Source organism: Pectinophora gossypiella, chromosome 20 (genome assembly GCF_024362695.1).
Source record: "Pectinophora gossypiella chromosome 20, ilPecGoss1.1, whole genome shotgun sequence".
NCBI classification, from domain to species: domain Eukaryota; kingdom Metazoa; phylum Arthropoda; class Insecta; order Lepidoptera; family Gelechiidae; genus Pectinophora; species Pectinophora gossypiella.
The window spans coordinates 10538360-10553492 of NC_065423.1; the positions used below are offsets into that span (position 1 = coordinate 10538360).

The 15133-nt window shown below is 40.4% G+C and overlaps 1 protein-coding gene and 1 non-coding gene across 5 annotated transcripts in view; both read left to right on the forward strand.

The window, feature by feature from the left end:
- Positions 1-15133, forward strand: part of LOC126376186 (unconventional myosin-XVIIIa) — a 338390-nt gene that overhangs the window by 226050 nt on the left and 97207 nt on the right. The gene's annotated exons all lie outside the window — the stretch shown is intronic.
- Trnav-gac (transfer RNA valine (anticodon GAC)) lies at positions 14591-14662 on the forward strand. Its single transcript has one exon. It is a non-coding gene; the product is annotated as a tRNA-Val (tRNA).

A 15133-nucleotide genomic window follows, 5' to 3' on the forward strand; every position in this document is an offset into this window, starting at 1 on the left:
CGGAGGTATGTGACCCAATCTGTATTGGGCTGGTTTTCGCTCCGTAATAAACATAAAGTACCTGTAATAATTAAGTACCTATGTAAAATTAACATTTCAAGACCTTATACGTCGAGTCGTCAAAGAATGTCCTCTTATTATGTGAGGTTCTATCCACCCTGTTAGGGATTACTGATGTGGGTTATAGGTATTAATATCGTTATCCTCTTCTTCTATCGTGTGGGTTGTGAGGTGAATTACCAACCTCATCAACCGTGGTGTCAGGGTTATTATTGAGCCGCCAAAGGCCCCTGACATGCCTCATGTAACGAATACTTTCTTACATCAGTAAGTAGTAACCGGGACCAACGTCCTAACGTGCCTTCCAAAGCACGGACCATCTTACTTTTGGACAATCAGGGATCACAAAGTGATTTTTGTAATGTCCCCACCGGGATTCGACCCCGGGACCTCCGGATCGTGAGCCTAACGCTCAACCACTGGACCACGGAGGCCGTTAACGTAAATACACACTTGATAAATAAATAAATATGTTTGATGAATAATTGTTAAGCAATGAACTGGGTACAGTCATGAGCAATATAATGTACCCGCTTTAGGACTCTGTCGCACTAACATATTTGACATTTACTGAGACTTACAGTTCAATTTTTCAAAAAAGTTAATGTGACATAGTACCAAAGTGTACACATATTAATGCTCGTGACCGTACACCACAAGTAACTTTATCACTACAAGATCTTCCTTCTCACCTTCGCCTGTTATACCTCATTCATCTTAACTCAATACAACCATGACCTTCTAATAAATTATTCAATAGCAATCCACAAATGTATTTACCAGTATCGTCTGCATAATTTACATATGCTTGCGATGTGGCCCGACTTTGGCCGTGGCGTTTCATCTAGGCAAACATTTACTTTGTTGAAGCCTTCTCTAATTTAAAGTGTGTGAAACACTCGACTTTTTGGACCGGTGTATGGGCGGTAGTGGGCTCAATTTTCCGCATTCACAAACATGGATAGGGGGGGTTGATGGCCCATTATGCGTGTAATAAGTCTTGGCTGTACTAGCCAACGTAGCTCCTTCCAGAGGCTCAGAAACCTCTTGGGGCGTTCACAGGCTTCATGGAGCGACCTTGTTTGCTATAGGATTTGTGCCCGTTGTGCTATAACTGTTGAGCTCGGTGGCGCAGCGGTAAACGCGCTCGGTCTACGATTGTTGAAGTTAAGCAACTGTCGTAAAGGCCGGTCATGGATGGATGACCACAAAAAAAATGTTTTCATCTCGAGCTCCTCCGTGCTTCGGAAGGCACGTTAAGCCGTTGGTCCCGGCTGCATTAGCAGTCGTTAATAACCATCAATCCGCACTGGACCTGCGTGGTGGTTTAAGGCCCGATCTCCCTATCCATCCATAGGGAAGGCCCGTGCCCCAGCAGTGGGGACGTTAATGGGCTGGTGATGATGTGTTGCAACTGCGCATTCCAGGATCACGTGAGAGGCACTTTTTTTGCCTTCAGAGAGCCGCTACAAAGTGGGTTGTCTGTAATGCCTATGGTGAATAGATGTCTATTAAGTGGGCTGTGACCAGGTCCGGCAAGATTTACTAATACAGTATTTTTTACTAATGCAGTGTTATTTTTTATCCTATGCAGTCACACCCCGGACACTTTATACAAACAACCTCGTTTTACACAGACACCGCACATTGACGTTATCGTACACGCGCATCTGTGTGTGTGACGTCTGACACCATACGATTCAATTCTAAACTATATTCGAGAGGGGGTGAGGTAAACCTAGCTCAGACGCTGGTGGGGAGCGGAGAGTTGCCGTTCTATACGTAGTATTATTCTTTATCCTACAGTCTAACTTTAATTATGTCTATGAGTCATGCAAAGACTATAAATTAACTGGTATTAATGCTTTAGCTAACAGTTAAAAAAAGTAGGTTAAATGCAAATTGATATCTTAGCTTTCTAGCTCATGAATCTAGACTTTAAAAAGACCTAAATTTTTCTAGACAGACAACTTTTTGTTAATTAATATTTATATTAAGTGTGTTACTTTAGTAATGATCCATCATTTTAACTCAGGTCAGATTTTACTTGTTATTTCTTATAACACATAACTACTTATCACTCATAGGTATATACCTACATATAATGAGAGGTACCACCAATCCGCACTAAACGTTTGGCCTCTACCTTTTTGACGCGAACTCTAAAGGACTGAAACTGTCTGCCGTCGTCTGTTTTTCCAACTCCTTATAATCTGGGAGTCTTCAAGGATAGAGTGAATAGGCATTAGCTAGGTAAGAGTGATCCTATAGTAATTTACCCTACACGTTCCACTGCTGGGCACAGGCCTCCCCTCAATCAGCAGGAAGGGGTACGGAGCATATTCCATCACGTTGTTCTAGTACGGGTTAGTGGAGGCGTTTGGGCTACTAACTTGAGACCAACGGCTTAACATGCCTTCCGAGATACGGAATCATCTTACTTTTTCGGACAATCAGATAATTCGTCTTGAATGTCTTAGCCAAACAAAGAAGGATCACGAAGTGATTTAAGTACACTTAAAAGTTTGAAAATACATACATAAACTAAAGTCATGCCTATTTCTTACCCGGGTAAGCAAAGACTATGGAATTCCATTTGTTTCTTCATCAATCGTTTCATACTGTTGAGAGTGCACACGTATGAAAAGATAGAGAAAGCTGATTTTAATATTGAACGAAACTGACATTTAAAAAAAAACTACAGAACATGACAAGTATATTTATTAAAAAACAAAACTTACGACGACCAAGGAGGCCGGTGCAGAGTAGATTGTACTGATTTGTACTAAGCTTTTTCTAAGGACATCTCCATTTTTTTGGTATGAGACTCTTTCTTATGTAATAGGAATCGCTCTCCTATTCGCTTACTGACCACAGCGCCGCACCGAAAATAATTGGTTTGACCCTAACACGAGTAATGTAAGGAAATTGCCTTGAGCAGGCCTCGCGTGCAATAATTTTGACATTGGCATTTATCTATACTTTCATGCGTTTACATTCATACAATATTATTATGTAGATATTTTTTTTGACGTGACTTAGTTTCGCTGCGCTCTTGTCGGTGGAGTAACCGCCATTCCTCTCTTCTTCCCGTCAAATCCTTCTTATACGACACGACCTGCACCTTCTCTTTTATTTGTTTCATAAATGTTCTCCTAGGTCTACCCTTTCCTCTTTTTCCTTCTTGTATTTTAGTTTACAAAGAGAAAATTTTATCGAAAAAAATTCTGACTCGGACGGGACTTAAACTCGCAGCTCTTGTCAAGGCGAAACGAGTGTGTTGACCATTACACCTCCGAGTCCTCTGGTTCATGTGAAATTCTTTCGATCTATGTATTTGTGTTGGTTAACACACGTCCCGGATGTTTAGGAAATAGCCATGGTCGTAAGCCAATTTGTCCTAAGATTTTGCTTACCACAGCATATAACCACTGCTATGTTCTGAACACTATTCGGAAGAATTTCAGAGAAGTATACCTATTTTTTGTTGCATACTTTTTAGAACGTGATTTTCCGTAGTCGGGTTTTAGTTTTTACATACATAAACTCTCGCCTATTTCCCACCGGGGTAAACAGTGACTATAGAATTCCATTTGCTTCGATCCTGAAATCCTGACACACTTCTCTTGCTTCCTCCACATTCACATTCACATTTTTAGTTTTCAAACTTTTTTTTTCGTAGTCGTTTGCAGCTTGGCTAAGGCCCGTAAAATAGGAAAGTCATAAAAAAATCGTGCTCAATTTGACGTAGGGCACCAAATTGACAGCTCTCTACAAATATTGGGAATTCGTTCGTGTAATATTTGTACGGTTAGTAGGTACAATTTATTCGAGAAATGTGAAGAGTCTTTCTAGTATGTAAGTACTGTGTAAAGTGTAAATATGTGCGGTGCCGAAGTGGAATTTTAAAACTTTTTAACTAAAAAATGCGGGATTCTTTAAACGAAAGCGGTACACGGTGGAAAACTATAATAATTATTATGTATGTATTTCTTTCACTATAAATTATCTGAAGATTGTCTTTTTTTTGACGTGACTTATTCTAGATTTGCCGCAGATGGCATTAACTACGCACTAACGCTGCGTTTCCAGGCACTAACGCCTTAGAGTAGCTACGAAAATTACGTATAGAATCTTCGTTTAATAATTGTAGCTGTCAAAATAAATTAACCAAACTAGTAATTATGCCGTCGGACTAGCTCCGACCGTATATGGCCAACGTGATGTTTATTAGAAAGATATGACAGACTGATAGACAGATAAATATATGGACAGACATTGGTGGTAATTCCTGCAGACGCCGTTTAATTTTATTTTTTTATACCTGTCATTTTCTTATCCGCTAAAAAAGAAAGGGACGGGTAATCAACAGGCACAAAAATTATGGAACACACGTCAATTTTAAGCAGAAATCTAAAACAACCGTCTAAAAAGTTTACATCGGCCAATAACCCTCCCCTAATCCCCCCAATAATCATCCGTCTCTTTCCTTTTTGGCGGATAACAAAATGATGGGTATAACTTAAAATAAAATTAGGTGGTGTCTGCAAGAATCGGGGTCAGTGTAGTGTCCGTTTGGTCTCTCTACTCCTCATGGGATGAACTCAGCGTCATACATCTATCATGTGAGTTGCCAACTAGATGAACAACGTCAGCAAACCTGGTGTGGCCCTGGTGCCACCTAGATGGTGGTGGCGATGTTTCTCACGTGGTGTTGGTAAAATAATGCAGCTGTAGAGTAATGTTGACGGCACTTCTTCTTCTTCTTCTTCTTCTTCTTCTTCTTCTATCGTGTGTGTTCTATCTTCTTCTGGTGTCAGGATTATTATTGAGCTGCTAAAGGACCCTGAAATGACTCATGTAACGACTACGTACTTACATCAGTAAGTAGCAACCGGGACTAACGGCTTAACGTGCCAGCCGACGCACGGATGATCTTACTTTCGGACAATCGGGTGATTAGCCTGTAGTGTCCTTACCAAACTCATACATCACTAATTTAAGAGCCACGCTCTTGTCGGTGTAGCATTCTCTATGCTACTTTTTTAGGGAAAAATAGAGCAGTGGTTTCCCTCTTGCCTTCCGCCCCGCAGTACTCTGGCGCGATTGGGATGGCGCCCAGAGTAGGCTTACCAAACTAGGGATCGCAAAGTAAAATCGTCAAGAAATAGTAATGGGTATAAATGGCAATTTACAAGAAATACCTATTGTCCATCTATAAAAACCGGACTTGTCAAATCTTTTGGTTAGGTAAGCTTTTTTTTTTGACGTGACTTATTGTAGATTTGCCGCAGATGGCATTAACTACTTGGCCGGACAAACGGGGAGCGCTGAAGGCTCTCACCCGGTACAACGTTTAAGACAACAGGCCTGAGGGTGCCCAGTTGGGCGCGAACCTCGGCTCAGGGCGTCGTCTGAGAGGAAAAATATTTGAAAGAATTAATCGACCCTAGTGGGGAAATCGTCGACCACGCCGGCGGGGTCGGTATCGGGGTCCTGAAGTGTTTGGTGTCGCGAGCTGATTGGCTGCCTCTATGGCTAGAGTTAGGTAAGCGGACCCCCTGTAAAACGGGATAACGCTAGAGAGATGATCATGACCTATTTATTGTCCGCACACTTGTGACTGCCCACTCCTATAGGACATATGGGCGTGATATGTTACTGTGTCTGTAGGGTACCCTAAAAAAACTAATACAGCAACCAACATACAATGAAACCTTGTTGCCAAAGACATCTTTATCGAAACTCATTCAGTTAATTACTTTCTCTAATATTTTAGTTAATTTATTACATCTGTTAGTTCGTTAGCTCCACGCCCTGTCAGTTACGGGATGGATGAAAATTTCTGTTTAATTAAATTGACCGTTTATGTTATCTTATCTCAATTTTTATTAATTTTAATAAGAAAGTGAGTTATAACCATCTTGTAGCTCACATTTTTTTTCATGACTTATTGTAGGTTTAGGACCGGACCTGTTAAATCTTCGGGTTAGGTAATCGGACCTTGTGAAAAACGGGATAATGCTAGAGAGATGATGATTTTAGGTTTGATGGTTTTTATTTTTTATTTTATTTATTTGCCTCAGATGGTTCAGGACCCCAGCACTGACCCCGCCGGCGTGGTCCACGATTTCCCTCATTAAGCGGCATTCGTCCACTAGAATCGATTAATTCAGTCAAATATAATCCTGTCAGACGACGCTTCGAGCCGAAGTTCGCGGCCAACTGGGATACCTCAGGCCTGTTGTCTTAAATTTTGTACCGGGTGAGAGCTCGCAGTGCTCCCCATTTGTCCGGCCAAGTAGTGACTGCCGTATGCGGCCAATCTACAACAAGTCGCGTGAAAACAGCGTCAAGACAGATGGCATTAACTACTTGGCCGGATAAACAGGCCTGAGTTACAATCCACAACTTAAAAATATTCTTTGTTTTTTTGTTTTTTTTTTTAAACATCATTATCAGACTAACTGGCCAAGACTAACTAAGCCGGTGGAGTGGACTATGTGACGTAACTAGTGGTTGTGGTCCCCACTTCCGAGAGAACGGCGCCATTTCAGTGATACAGCTTGATGTTTTAAGTCGAGTTGCTGCATTAGCCGACCAAATTGAAGAGGTTGATATGTTTTTATTTACATTATTATTAAAAAGAAACAAAATTGTTTTAAAATAAAACATAATGTTACTAACGTCATTCTTCTCTATTCTATCGTGTGGGTTGTGAGGTGCATTACCAACTTCATCAACCCTGGTGTCAGGGTTGCTGAGGTTGGTTGATTGAGCCGCTATAGGCCCCTGACATGGCTCATGTAACGACTACTTACTTACATCAGTAAGTAGTAAATGGGACCAACAGCTTAACGTGCCTTCCGAAGCACGGATCATATTACTTCTTCGGTAATGTTGATGTTTTTTATATTAGCTATTCATTATCTACACTCAAACACTCATTTACCTTCAATATATAAATGTATTATACAAAAGGAACTTTTTCTTTTGAGGGAATATACAACTTAGAATAGAATATAAATTATTTATTATAAAAGGACGCCACACATAAAAACAAGACAATAACATTATTTAAAATTTTCACAAAACAATCACAAAGAAGCAAAACGGATGTTCGTGAAAATGATCATAATATCATGATCACAATGGGGGTGGAGCTCTTATCAACAACTATCACAGGCCTTTACATCTTTATCAGATGATTCAAACAGCGTTTCTGTGGCAGCTTTTAAAATGGCTGTAAAGTCCAATGCGAGAGCGACAGTAGCGGCCGCACGACTGGCATTGTAGTTGAGGGTTATTAGATGGTACAGGTGGTAAATCGGCCCTCTCACTTCTGTGTCACCTCTCGCGCTTGTCGGCTAGAATCCGGAACCAGGTTTTATCGTGTTCTTTGCACCCATCGGCCAAAGACGTCCTCCACTTATTCCGGTCACTGGCCTGGTCCTCCCATCAACAACTAACTAAACATATATTAACGTATCTACAATTAAACACACATACCATATAAAAAAACACGACTATATTCCAATGGGGGTAGTCTGAGGTACATCCATCGCAAGATGAACTTACCCACACCTCACCGAGCTTTCTGTTAGACCAACGTGATAGGTAGTGGTCATATGCTCGTAAAAGAATTATCATTCGAAATTAATTTATTCAATTCAATTTTTAATACACGTTACTACACAGTATATTGCCCGTAACGAAGTACAAATATATTCAAACAAATACATTAACATTCATACAACTACTCATTTGACATACAAACATGATGGCCACATACATAGCTACGCACACGCATGGTTGCCCAGCACTGGTCCCCTACAGGTGCACGACCGCCGCCGTGGAGCTGTCGCTACCAGAATGGCTGCACTACTTGGCCGCGGCGCTGTTCCTGCTGTGGGTCGCGCTCCCACGACGCAGCACCGTGCGCTCCTACTCATGACTCCTATGTATGTATCGTATACACATGTAACATACACAAACACACATGGCTGTCGCGGCCAGAATGGCTGTACTACTTGTTAGCGGTGCTGTTCCTACTGTGGGTTGCGCTCCCAAGACGCACCACCGTGCGCTCCCACTCATGACATCTATGTATGTATCGTATACACATGTTTCATACACACACACGGCTGTCGCGGCCAGAATGGCTGTACAGGCTGTACTACTAGTTAGCGGCGCTGTTCCTGCTGTGGGTCGCGCTCCCACGACTGAGCTCCGTTCCCACTCAATAATTCAATTTTTGTATCATATCCACTATACATTTTAATTTTATGCTTTGCATTAAACTTAATAGCCTTGCGTCTCTATTGGAGGCAAACTCCCACCACACTTTGCTATGTCAATTCATAACAACTTATGACAGCCGTCTGCTCCGATTACCATCCAAATCTACAGCTTAAGTTCACCTTTGTAATTTAGTCGTATTATACTAACTTGTCAAATATAACATCACGCTGTATATAGAATACGCTTGGAGTTGAGTGACCGGCGATCATTTACCGACCGATCCGATTACAGCCAGACGCTGTTTCGCGGCCAACGGAGAAACATGTCTGAAGAGCCTATTATTTTTTTTTTCAATTATTTTTGTTTGAATTTGGAATAATGTTCTATGCGCCCATGCGCGCGCGCTAACGAAGAAACTTGTCTGACGAGCCCATTTCTTTTTTAAAATTATTTTTGTTTGAAATTGGAAGGAACATGATCTTAAATCCCATTTATTTTTGTAGTGACCGTGATATTTTTTCAAATTATTTTGCGTTGAATGTTTGCGCGTTGATGTCTATTGTATGACACTTTTGTCCTTTTAAAACTTGATTATTGAACTTACTAGAAATAATTTATACACATAAAAAATCATAAACAGCCTATACGTCCCACTGCTGGGAACAATCCTCCCCTCAATCAACAGGGAGGGGTATGGAGCAACTTACCTGCTCCACTGAATTGGAATGAAAATTCACGTTGAATAGTCGGTCCTGGCTACTATTAGTATTTACCTCAGTAAGTATGTAGTCGTAAAATCTAGTTCCATATCAGGCTTTTGGCAGCTTAGTAGTATAGTTGGATAGGCACTGGAGTTGTTTTTTTGTCCAGCCAAGTAGTTAATGCTTTCAGCGGCAAATCTACAATAAGTCACGTCAAAAATAATGTTTTTATTTTTACAAAATAAATAGGCAGTGGCAGAAAGAGGAAAGGATTCCAAGGACTCTCATTATTGCCATAAAATCGAAATTGAGGAGGTTTCCCGTGGAAAAAAGGTGGAATTTCTGCTCCACTAACACCACACACCAAATAGCACTTCACTGTAGCTCAATTTTCACTTGAATTCAGCAGTTTTTCCCAATATTTTTGGGGAACTTGAAACGTGCGCGGACATGGTCAATAGGGTATTTGACTAAGTCAAAGATAAATTATAAAATGCTAATCTAGAAATAGAAACCCAGTCTAAGGTGATCAAAACTCAATTTCATTTTACATTTCGACTTATTTTCTAATTTTATTTATGAATTAAGCAACAATGAGTACGACGTTTGACCGCTTTTATTCATGACGTCACAGAAAAGTATTTCCATGAAAAATCCAAAGAAAACTTTCGTTTTGACGTTTCATAAAAAGTATCTCACTTGACTAGGTTGTCAAGTAATCTATTAGAAACTAGTTTTGTTTTCTTCGCTTCCTGTATACTGATATACTGTACTGATATCAGGGTTGATAAGGTCGTTCATTGATCTCGAGGCCCACACGAGAGAAGACAGCGATGCGATATCGAATCGCGCTGTGGGGAGGGTCAATTAGTCCATCCAGTATCTAGACACGTACAATCTAGCTTACTAGTTGGTCTGTCCGTTGAGTAATTTATAGCAGCCTTTATAAGGCAGTGCCTTGAACATGTTTATTCTAACGGGAATCGGGTAGTTTCCTGGGTCAAAGATAAATGATGAAATTCTGATTACTAAATAAAGACAGATCTTAAGGTGACAAAAATTGTCTTTTCTTCTATTTAACTTATTTATGAATTTAAATAAAAAAAATGTAATAATAAGTGCGACATTTTGTCACGTTTTTCTATGACGTCACAGGTTGCTTTTTAACACAAATTCCATAGTAATTTCGTGTTTTGACGTTTAGTAAAAAGTAACTGATTTGACTAGTTGGAAACTAGCCTATTGCTGTGGTAATTTCATATATAATCTCACGCTCGTAATCTGATGGGATAGGCAGAGCCACAATTAATCAGAAGACAAGTTGCAACCCCAACGGGAAATAGGCGTCTTCCGAAACACGGATCATCTTACGGACAAGCAGATGACCAGCCAGCAATGTCCTAACCAAACTAGGAACAAAGTTATTTTTGTGATGGCAACCGGGATTCGAACCCGGGACCTGCGGTTCGTGAGCGCTTAACCACTGGACCACAGACGCCGTTATCGCCCAGTATGGTACCGGTTCACCGAGAAACTCGTGATTAATCGGGATGCTATTTCCTCCCAACCACTCCCCTCAAACTGCACATCTAGAACGGCTATAAACATACTTAGTGCTCAGAAAACTCAACTACTTATGTTTTTTTTTTTTATTGCAAATAGGTTTGCTTACCACATTCATAGAATAAGAAATAATTCAAATTCAAATAATTTATTTTCAGATCATAATAACGTCCATAGAAAAAAAAAACAATAAATACAAAAATTGTTACAAAAAATTATAATAATATAATACTACGTATAGAACTGATTAGACACTTTTCTCAAAAATTTTCATCAGAGGTCCTTACTCTTACTAGGTAGCGGGTAAGAATCTTAATAAGGACCATCACGGGGCATTACAGACTAAACAAGCACCTACATAGAATGGAGCTGACCGAATCCCCTTTATGCAGATTCTGTTTAAAGGAGGATGAGACGCCATTACACCTGTTGTGCAGCTGTGAGGCTCTTATACACAGTAGAAGCCGAGCACTGGGGGGCCACATTATGGATCCCCAGGAGGTCATGGAGCTTTCTCCCAAAAAGACGCTCGATCTAATCGAACGGATCAGTTTTTTAATGTTTTTTTTTGTCTTAGTAAACTTTTACGACATACGAACGCGTACAATGGTTTTTATTCAATCTTCTTCTTCTATCGTGTGAGTTGTGAGGCGGATTACCAACCCCATCAACCTTGGTGTCAGGGTTACTATTGAACCACCAAAGGCCCCTGACATGGCTCATTTACCGACTATTAACTTGCATCAGTAAGTAGTTAACGTGCCTTCTGAAGCACGGATCATCTTACATTCCGACAATCATCAGGTGATCAGCCTGTAATGTCCTAACCAAACTAGGGATCACAAAGTGATTTTCGTGATATGTCCCCACCGGTAATTGAACCCGGGACCTCCGGATCGTGAGTCGAACGCTCAAACCACTGGACCACAGTAGCCGTTTATTTAGTTCTAACACAGCATAGAAGATATTTAAACAAATAAAACTAATGTTCTTAGGAAATACTGTTGATGCACCAGAGGTACCAGGGGGTCAGATGTGCTGCGGTTAACATTTATTTTATTAAGAAGCGCCGCGAGTTTATGGGCGCCTGGTACTTTATGTTGCGTTCGTTCATATCTTTCAACATAAGAACACGACTACAGCCCCAATTGGGGTAGGCAGAGGTGTATAGTACAAGACATCCACTCCTCGCAGGTTATGATTAAGTCCCATGTAATAGTGGGCGAGTCAATTGCCATTATTCGGGCATAAAAACCATTTTAGCAAAGGCATTTTTTTATTACAGCCTCCGTGGTCTAGTGGTAAGAGCGTTAGGCTCACGATCTGGAGGTCCGGGTTCGATTCCCGATGGGGACATTGTCGAAATCACTTTGTGAGACTGTCTTTTGTTTGGTAAGGACTTTTCAGGCTTGAATCACCTGATTGTCCGAAAAAGTAAGTTGATTCCGTGCTTCGGAGGGCACGTTAAGCCGCTGGTCCCGGCTATTAGCCGTAAAAACACCTCCACCAACCCGCAGTCGAGCAGCGTGGTGGAGTATGCTCCATACCCTCTCCGGTTGATTGAGAGGAGGCCTGTGCCCAGCAGTGGGACGTATATAGGCTAATTATGTTATGTATGTTATTTTTTTATTATTGCTTCCGTGACGTCAGCAAGGGAAACAAGTAAAATTTTAGGTGATTCTTAAAAATAGATCTCTCTCTCTCTTTATTTAAGAGCTGCGCTCTTGTCGGTGCAGTAATCGCCATTCCTCTCTTCTTCCCGCCAAAATCACCTGATACGACACGACCTGCACCTTCTCTTTTATTTGTTTCATAAATATTCTCCTAGGTCTACCTAGGAGAGTCTCCCTTCCTCTCTTCCCTTATTATTTTCCTTCTATGAAGTATTTGTTATAAATGAATCGTGTAGTATAGTATCAGATAGCCAATCATATTTCCTCTCCGGTTCTCAATAGTCTTTATTATGGTTCTCTTTTCTTCAACTCATTCCAGCACTTTTTCATTAAAAAATAGATAAGTAGGATTGATAAAACACAAAAATATCGAAATTGATACCTTAATGGACTATATTTTCAAAATAAATTATAAAAAAAAATCGTAGCATGGCCAATTTCTTTCCTTACCCCGCACTTATTATCATAATAATTCAACATATTCATGGAACAAAACAATTCAGTTGACAACAGCATGCCAGTAAGTATTTAGCATGCTAAGTAGTAAGTAGTAGAAAGCAATGCACTCCAATGCAGGTTGCGTCGGTTATTCAATCGCTGCAGTACTAAAATTACCATACATTGACAATAGATATTATGTGGTCGAGATGTATGGTATAACTGGACATGTAAAATTGCCTATTGTAGAGACGCCATGCATTTTGTATGTGTGGTGTATGTATACAGTGTTAGTGACATCGTACGACCTCCGTGGTCCAGTGGTTGAGCGTTGTGCTCACGATCCGGAGGCCCCGGGTTCGAATCCCGGTGGGGACAAATCACAAAAATCACTTTGTGATCCCTAGTTTGGTTTGGACATTACAGGCTGATCACCTGATTGTCCAAAAGTAAGATGATCCGTGCTTCGGAAGGCACGTTAAGCCGTCGGTCTCGGTTACTACTTACTGATGTAAGTACGTAGTCGTTACATGAGCCATGTCAGGGGCCTATGGCGGCTCAATAATAACCCTGACACCAGGGTTGATGGGGTTGGTAATCTACCTCACATCCATCCCTCACGGTAGAAGAAGTGACATCGTAACGAAAACTCTTAGGGATGATTCAGATCGTGATTTTAAATTGTTATCAAATGGAATGTTCTGTCGGAAAGCTCATGATGTTTTTGTTTGTTTTAATTTAAAAAAAAAAACACAAAATAAGTTAAAAAAAATTGGTAAAAACACATAACACCTCTCATTAGACAATCCTTGTTTGTCACAACCCACAACAGAAAATCATAGTTGCGCCGTAAGGAGGTGAGCAGTAAGCGAGCAGAAACAAAGTTGTAGGTGGTCGAAGTAATTCATAACGTAGGTATTGCGTTGTTCAATCATTTTCTCCTATCAAAGTGTCGGTAGCAAACGAGAAATGTTAGTTTACTAGTAACTTCCCAATGCGGGCTTTTGAGCGGCAGACGTATTTCATTAAATACAAAATAAAAATATACTTTATTGCACCAAAATAAAAAAAAATAAGTACAAAAGACTCTTAACTAGGTAGGTACGTAATGGTGCTAATTCCTGTAAATACCATCTAATTTTATTTTAAGTTATATCTGTCATTTTCTTATCCGCCGAAAAGGAAAGGGACGGGTAATCGACAAGCATAAAATTTATGGAACACACGTCAATTTTACCAACCGTCTAAAAATTTTACATCCGTCAATAACCCGACACAGTTAAGTAGACAGCACGTCAAACGGATTGCATACCAGCGACGTACCTTTTGATTCGCCCGGGGTATTCATTCATTTACTCATTCTTCCTAAAATTAAGAGCTGTGAATCATCCGTCCCTTTCCTTTTCGACGGATATGAAAATGACGGATATAACTTAAAATAAAATTAGGCGGTGTCTGCAGGAATCGGGGCCATTATCTCCTTTACTTAAAGGTTGCAGAGCAATAAGGCCGCCTATTGTACCCATTATATTTCTCTTTTGTTTTGTATTTTGTTTTTAAGCTATTGCATAGCTTCTATCGTGGGTCTTGAGCGTGGAGACTGAATCCAGAAATTCTGTAACGAAAATAACCTAACACCGACCGGCACAGCGGTGATACTTTTTAGTTTTGCCATATATCGATGAATATCAGAACTTTTAATTACTTTTTTGAAATATCACGCTTGTCTCTTTAGTTCATTTTTCCTGTTTGTGCAATAACGTATTTGTTATGTTATGTACATGGCAAAAGGCAGCCTTTTCGCTATAGCGCCTAAAAAGCCTTTTTAAAGTGCCTATTTATTTCTTACTAGCAATTCGACCGGTCTTCGCTTTGGAAAAATTGTATGTAACCTTATAATAGCCAGACACAACGGCCTCTGTGGTCCAGTGGTTGAGCGTTGGTCTGACGATCCGGAGGCCCCGGGTTCGAATCCCGGTGGGGACATATCACAAAAATCACTTTGTGATCCCTAGTTTGGTTAGGACATTACAGGCTGATCATCTGATTGAAAGTAAGACGATCCGTGCTTCAGAAGTCACGTTAAGCCGTTAGTCCCGGTCACTACTTACTGATGTAAGTATGTAGTCGTTATATTATGAGCCATGTCAGGGGCCTTTGGTGGCTCAATAATAACCGTGACACCAGGGTTGATAAGGTTGGTAATCCACCTCATAACCCACACGATAAGAAGAAGAAGCCAGACACATTTCCTTTTTTAACCGACATCCAAGAAAAAGTCATTTTCTTTACTTGATTTATTAGTAGATTTGCCTCAGATAGCATAAACTCCTTGGCCGGCTAAATCAAGGTGTTAATAAGGCCACATCAAAGTAATTCAATTACAAAAGCAATATTGCTATTTGACGTTTGTTTTGCATTGCGCACTTTTATATGAGCAATTGTCATAATTGCATG